At 48.0% G+C, this 6,887-nt stretch overlaps 1 long non-coding RNA gene across 1 annotated transcript; it reads right to left on the bottom strand.

Annotated features, from left to right (window-relative positions):
* Positions 1-1,231: 1,231 nt before the first annotated feature.
* LOC106144134 lies at positions 1,232-4,024 on the bottom strand. The gene is made up of 2 exons (XR_001229233.2): positions 3,884-4,024; positions 1,232-1,418 (listed from the first exon to the last, which is right to left on the bottom strand). It is a non-coding gene; the product is annotated as an uncharacterized LOC106144134 (long non-coding RNA).
* Positions 4,025-6,887: the final 2,863 nt, after the last annotated feature.

Here is a 6,887-nt window from a genome sequence, read left to right as displayed (position 1 = left end):
AGACCCCCGTCACCGTGTTCTCTTATTCTCCAGGATCTCTTTAACCACATTTATTGACACTGAGGAGACACCCCTGCAATGGGACACTCAAGAAGCTTGCCGCTATGCTTGGGTCCATTGACCAGTCCCCTGCATTCCTTCCTTCACCAAGCAGAGCAGAGACGAGGGTAAAGGAAGCCAGGCACTTAGACCACAGGAGTGCAGGGGATATCAGAGAGCTCAGTGGTCAAGCTGCTACCTTCAGATCCCCTTTACAATGGAAACTCAGGCTGGAGACACAGCCTAGTAGTTAAGACTGACCTGAATCTAAATTGCCCTTCCTAAGCTTGGCAATTGGACAGTTAGAATGGCCACTTTGGGTTCTAAACAAAGACTGGATCCTACAGAAAGACTCTTTGTTGTATCCTGTTTTATGTCACGCAGGGCAGTGACATCTCACTTCTGATGTGCCACCCAGACCTCTAAAGGTCAGGGCCCCGAGTCCAAGGTCACGAAGCCTGTGGGGACCAGTGTGAAGTACTGTGTAAAAGTCTTCACCTTGCATGGAAATGTACAGAGAACCCAGCCATCAAGTTAAGTTCAAGATTTAAAAAATTGAAGGTAATGCAGAAATCGCAATTAATAAAATGTCAAAATTCTGCACTTGGATAACAGTGCCCCACTTCTACACTGTAATCCTGGCCCTGCTTCCAATAAACCTTTATTTATAAAAGCAAATAGGAACCAAGGAGGCAGGGCCTTTGCCTAGCAGACAGGCTCAAACTCCTGTCTCCTGAGTTTGCTCTGATGGTTCTATAAGGGAAGGTCTCCAGTGTTTTCCCTGTGTGTCCTGGGTGTCACAGTCACTGCACAGTCTGATGTGCTCTCAGTGTGATTTGCCCAACATCACGTTGAAGCGTCATTCCCAGAGCAGGGTGTTTGGGGGGCTGAGGCCTTTTCCAAGGAGAAGAAACCATTGACACCCACCTCAGTGAGAAGCAATGATTTCTGACCACTGTGCTGTGTGAATGGGGCATGGATGATGGGGCCTTTGAGGGATCCCCTGTGGGCACAGAGCTAAGGATCAACTAGAACACTTGCTTGGGGACTTCTGGCTTGAGGCTCTAAATGTGTTACAGCAACTCAGGTTCCGTTCCCCATGGATCTGGAATACGCTCTCCCAGGTGAATTGTGACCCTTCACGACCCCACCCACCAAGAGTGACACGCAAAAATAAACACAAGAGCAGAGGTCTCAGCCATCAGAGCAGCCTCATGCTGAGTGTGTGGTCTTTATTCCTCAGGACTCCAGGTTCCCATTTGGGCAGCAGCAGAGAGAGCAGAGCAGGGATGAGCGCAGCCCTTGGCCACCACCGCCAGCCAGTGTGCAGTGTGCAGAGGCCGCTTTCCCAGAGCCTGGACGGAATCAAAATTTTTATTCTGGGAAAAAAAGAAGAAAAGGTAAGCATGAATTGGGTCATCTTCACCCAGGGCTGCCTGACTTGCCAAGGTCAACACCTGGGTGCCTCCTTCCCTGATTACAGGGGGACGTATCCCCCACAAAGTCTACGAGAGGCACTGTGTGTCCTTTCTGGCATTGCCAAACCGGATAACTGGACCCCATTTGTCCTGCCAGGGCTATGTGAGATATTGCCTAGAAGGGAGCCAGACGTAAGTGACCTGCCAACCATGGGTCTGTGACCCTGTTACTGCTTTTGAGTACACTCATTTGTCCTTCCTGGATCTGCTGCAGGAGGAGAGCCGGCACATGGTACTCCTCTGTTCAGCTGGGGCTTAGCCGTCTGTAACCCAGGCCAAAGAGCACATCTGGCTCCATTGCATGCCGGGCCAGGAAGGTGCCTTGTGGAGATACAGCCTCTTAGAAGGTGAGCCAGCATTTGGACATAACAGATGGCTCACAGTATGCGCCCGCGTAGCATGTGGTAGGTTGGGGCCTGGATAAAACAGGATCGGCAAGCCAACCGTTTGCGTGACCATTTGCATTTTGCGCATGACCCTACCCAGGGATTCTCAGATTTGCCCTACAAACCACTCCACCCAGGTAGGAGTGCAAGATAGGGGGCAGGAGCCAGGGCAGAAGCACAGACACATGGCTACTGGTCTGCTGGGATTATGTCCTAGGTGGCAAGGGTCTGTGGGTGGTTAGTTTGCTAAAATTCACCCATTTCCACAGCTACATGGTGCCTATGTTTCACACCAGCGTCCACTACGTATGTATACATGTATGTGTACATCCACTTTTATTTACTTGTGTGTGTGTGTGTGTGTGTGTGTGTGTGAAGGGAGGCATGCCAGTGCACAGGCGCAGGAAGGGGGACATCCTAGTGGAGTCAGTTCTCCTTGGCCACCATGTGGGTTCAGGAACTGAATCCAGGTCGCCAGGCTGGGCAGCAAGCACCTCTGTCTGCTGAGCCATCTCACTAGTCCTCCGATGCTTATGAAGACAGGCTCTCTCACTGGTCAGGAACTCACCAGTTAGGCTAGCCTAGGTGACCAGCTAGACCCAGAGACCTGCCTGTCTCTGCCTCCCTGGCGATGAGGGCCGAAGCATGGACCTCATCTGGATTTTTGCCACGACTTCCTGAATCCAACTCATGTCCTCACGCTTGTGTGGGAAGCGGTTTACTGACCGGGTCATCTCTCTGGCCCTCAGAACACAATCTATATTTTATAGAAAGGACCGGTCACTGATCACTGAGTGCCCTGGGCACAAAGGCCCTGAAATGAGGTCTCCCATGGGAGCCCTCTACCAAGGAAAGGTGATAGCTAGCGCTGTTGTCCTCCTGAGGCCCAGCCACTTGGAAGGATTGGACTGCCCCGGGCTGCTGAGAGTTGCTGGTACAATGGCTTTACAAGAGGCCATTGAGAGTATAGGACAGGCGAGAACTGATAATCCTGAGCTCGACCCACCAGACCTACAACTGTCTGATGAGTCAATCTCATGGAGCAAGACTTATGGGACCATAGCCTATAAATAACTTTGTAATCTTGTGTGCATATATTTCTTCTGTAATAACCACTATGGGTATTATTCCCACTGCTTGTGTATTTATCTCATATAGATATTTCTTCTACTGGATACACATATAGCTGTGTATGGTTAGGAAGATGATTTTGGTCTCATCTGCATAACTCTGATGAATAGAAATAATTCTAGGATCATTTCCATTGCTCAAATTGACATAAGAAAGTAATAGTTTTCTCAGTCTCTAATAAAGCTAATTTTAGACTTCAGAACAAATTCAAAGCAAATGGCTCCCCCGGAAACGAATACCAGAGGACAATGTCCAAGGTGTTGATTGCTGTCTCAAATTAAGACACAAAGAAATTATAGGAGACATAACTTTCTCAGCAATGAACTTCCTGCATGTACTCTCAACCTCAAGGTTCAGTTAGCTGTTTATTGTTTAAGTCCTAAATTTCAATGTCACTTTCTGTCTGTGAACCATGACCACTCAGAGTTATATGCACGGTCAAGCATTGCTCACTGGCCAGTCAGCATGACACCCCTAACCTGAGTGAATCTGTGTGATCCATATGGCTCTGTTTCTTATTGTTTACTCAAGAAATGCTGTGTAATCCTGAAAATGTGAGTCATGTTTGTCCAGAAGCTTTTGCTAGAGAGGAGAAATAGGAAGGGGGGAAATGTGAGAGGTGTGTGTGTGTGTGTGTGTGGGTGTGGGTGTGGGTGTGGGTGCGCGCGCGCGCGCGCGCAAGGGAGGTGTAGCTGACTGTGCAGGGAGAGAGAGCAATGAGAGGAGATGTAGCTGAATGGATAGAGAGATACAGACGATGGAGCTATGAAGAAGAGAGACCTGTGTGTAGGAGAGATGTGTATGTCCAAAGAGATGGCTGTGACACTGGACAGCATGGGCTGACCTTACCTGGGTTCTGCAGAGGCATGAAGCACTTGTGTGCATACCGGATACTGGGATCAAAGCAGCAGCCATGGTAGATGCACTGCTTAGCTGGGATGCCGGGGTAACCGCAGTCCAACCTGAGGTTTTCTGGGACCACACACTGGCTTTGAGCTGTCCAAATGAAACCCAGTCAGCGGCCAGACTACATGTTTGGGGTTACTTCCTTGCTCCCTGTGGAACCCCTTCAATCCTTCCTGATGAGTTCAGGGATAGTGAGAGTCTTGCCCCACAGGGGATGTCTAAAGAAAAGCAGTGCATTATGAAATGAATTGACAGCCGAGAGTGGGGGGACCCTGAGCTAAAATCCTCCTGGGCTGTCATTAGTCCACGCGTCAATGCAACTGACTAGCATCCTTGGCCTTTCAGGTGAAACCCTTGGAATGTGTTACCTAAACAGACCCCTAGCTGCCACCAACTCCAAAACTAAGAACGCCATCACATAACATTAGAAGTGTGTGGCAAAGGCCCCACCCTCTGCTGTCCCCGGATATGCCATCTGGTACTCGGGAACTGTCTTGATTTGTGGCCATCTTTGTTTTCTCAACAAAGCTTCTGTAGTCACTTGCGTCGTAGAAGGGGCAGTTTCCTGTAAAAAGCTGTTGGGTCCTTGTTTTGCAAAAGATGGGCAATGGACTACCAAAGTCTATTAAACCAGAAACAAACTTTATTCCAGAAAAAGAAAAAATTCTCCATAGGGCACACAAAGCTTCTGAGCTATAACTGTGACCAGAGCAGGAGAATCAGACTTCTGTAGCTGTGGCAATGGACTCTCTCTGATGAACTCCACCTTGTATAGCAAGAAGTAAGCATTAGGAATGAACAAATGAATTTTTACAAACTCAAGATAAAACTCATACAAATTGCCTTTTTTTGTTTTTTAATAATGTTCATTAACAGGGTTTTTCTTTTAAAACTAGTATTTGTATTTAGTGTGGAGACCAAAAAATGTAAGCCTATTCCCACCTTGTCTGATTGTCAGAGTGTCTGGAGGTTGCTAAAAATTGTTGACAACAACCAGGACTACACACCCTGACTCAGGGTGTGCTATCTTGGTTCTTTGGGCATTAAGATGGCCCACACAGGTAGATCCAGTTCACCCTGACAGATGGTCAGGACATGCAAGCAGACTTCTGCTCCCTTTCTTGTATTAGGAGATGACCTGGGGAGTGGCTGGATTCAGCATACTTGGTCTAGGGTGGCTTCACTGCCTAAACAACAGAATGCTAATGACTTGATGTCTCAAAGTGTTGAAGCAAGAAACTTTGTATCTTGTTAAAGAAATCTTCTGTTGCCTTCGTCTCCCTTTTGTATTGGGTATAGATTTGTGTAAAAAATTAAACACAGGCAATTTTCAGTATTCACAGGAACTCCCTCACAATTTTATCCTATGCTTCTGTATTATTATTTTACTGGCGTCTTTGTATTATTTACTAATTTGTGATGGAGCTCACCAAAGCTCTCCACTCCCCTGACACTGCCAGTTTTGCATAGCAGGGGAGGGTACGGGACAGTGCACAACCAAAAAAGTCAGGTCCATCCCATCCTTTAAAGGTTAACTCGGCTCGTGTCACTTGTTGGTCATGCGTGGCCAGGGGCTATCTAAAAGCTGACCCTCAGTTTGCAGAGGGCCGCTTCAGCCTTGCAGACAGAGCTGTGGCTTATAAAGCCAAGTAACCTATGGTTAATAGTTAATCCTCAAGCTACTGGAAAAGCTGTCAACAGTCTGTTCTCGTTTTCCTAGGTTTATAACTCTCTATGTTTTTTTTATTTCTACATTCTTAGTTCTGGAATGTACATTTCTGTATTCTTATTCCTGGACTCTTCCGTAGTCACTCATATTTGACTCAGAATACATCTTGGTTTTTTGAGACAGGATCCCTTGTGGCCCAGGATGGCCTTGAACTGGCTACACACTGGAAGGATAGCTGTGGTTCACATGCGCTACTAAATGCTAACCCAAGGAGCTTGGTTGTTTCCCTAGCTCCCCTTGCCTGACTCTTTCATCAAGGTCAGGAAATCATATATGTATCTACATACCCTCAAGGTCTTAGGACTCCTGGGAACTGAGGGATCCATGAACCCCAAAATGAGGTTCCCTTCCCTTTGATCCAGAAGAACTGTCCCCTCACAGGGGAAAGTGTCCCCAGAGGTATCCTGCCGTGGGGAAGATGGCCATGTGGACCATTCTAGTGTCTCTGCTGTAGCTCTCTACCACATGGAGGTTAGCTCCTCCTGTCTGAGCTGTGAGCCTCCTCCATCTCCAGCATTCCTGGTTCAAGTCCACATGGTCTGCCTCCTTTCGCCGGCTAAATGATTTCCCCTATGAAATTGGGAGTCTAACAGCCTCTATATCTCCCCCACTGCAGGGTGTCCATCATGCTTTCCTGGCTACTCCAGACATTGATCCAGGGTCCAAAGGGATCTTTTGAAACTTCCACCTGGTTCAACCTCCTAGATTTTGTATATAACTTTAATGCCTGGGACAGTGGGACTTTATAGCTCCCCAGGGACCCTACTGTCTTCACCCTGGTCAGGGGTGACCTGGAAAAGGTCATACCCCAGGTCTCTGAGCTTGGCCACCTCTCACCCAGCCCTGTGATTCACTGGTTTCTATAAACCATCTGGAGCTTCTACTGCCTTCTCAACCGTTTCTGGTTTATTCTGGCAACTTGCCAGGATGGTGTGGAAAGACCATCCCTGTTCAGAAATCTCTGACAAAGAAGGAAATGAGAGGGGATGAGCACCTGCCAGCCCTCCCACCCCAGCCTCGGTCCCAACCCTGCTACAGACTGAGGAGCAGGGGTATGCTCAGTTTCTCTGAGCCTCCATTAACTTGGCTGTGAAATGGGACAGAAAGAGGCACACTGTAGGACTGCTCCAAGAAAGACGTGTGCCCGGTGAATGGTAACTAAGTATGAAATTGATGTAGAAGGTAGGCAGGTTGCTAAGTCCCTCCCCTGCTGAGAGG

This window comes from Microtus ochrogaster, linkage group LG2, assembly GCF_000317375.1.
Source record: "Microtus ochrogaster isolate Prairie Vole_2 linkage group LG2, MicOch1.0, whole genome shotgun sequence".
In the NCBI taxonomy this organism is placed as follows: domain Eukaryota; kingdom Metazoa; phylum Chordata; class Mammalia; order Rodentia; family Cricetidae; genus Microtus; species Microtus ochrogaster.
This window is presented reverse-complemented; position numbering and strand designations above follow the sequence as displayed.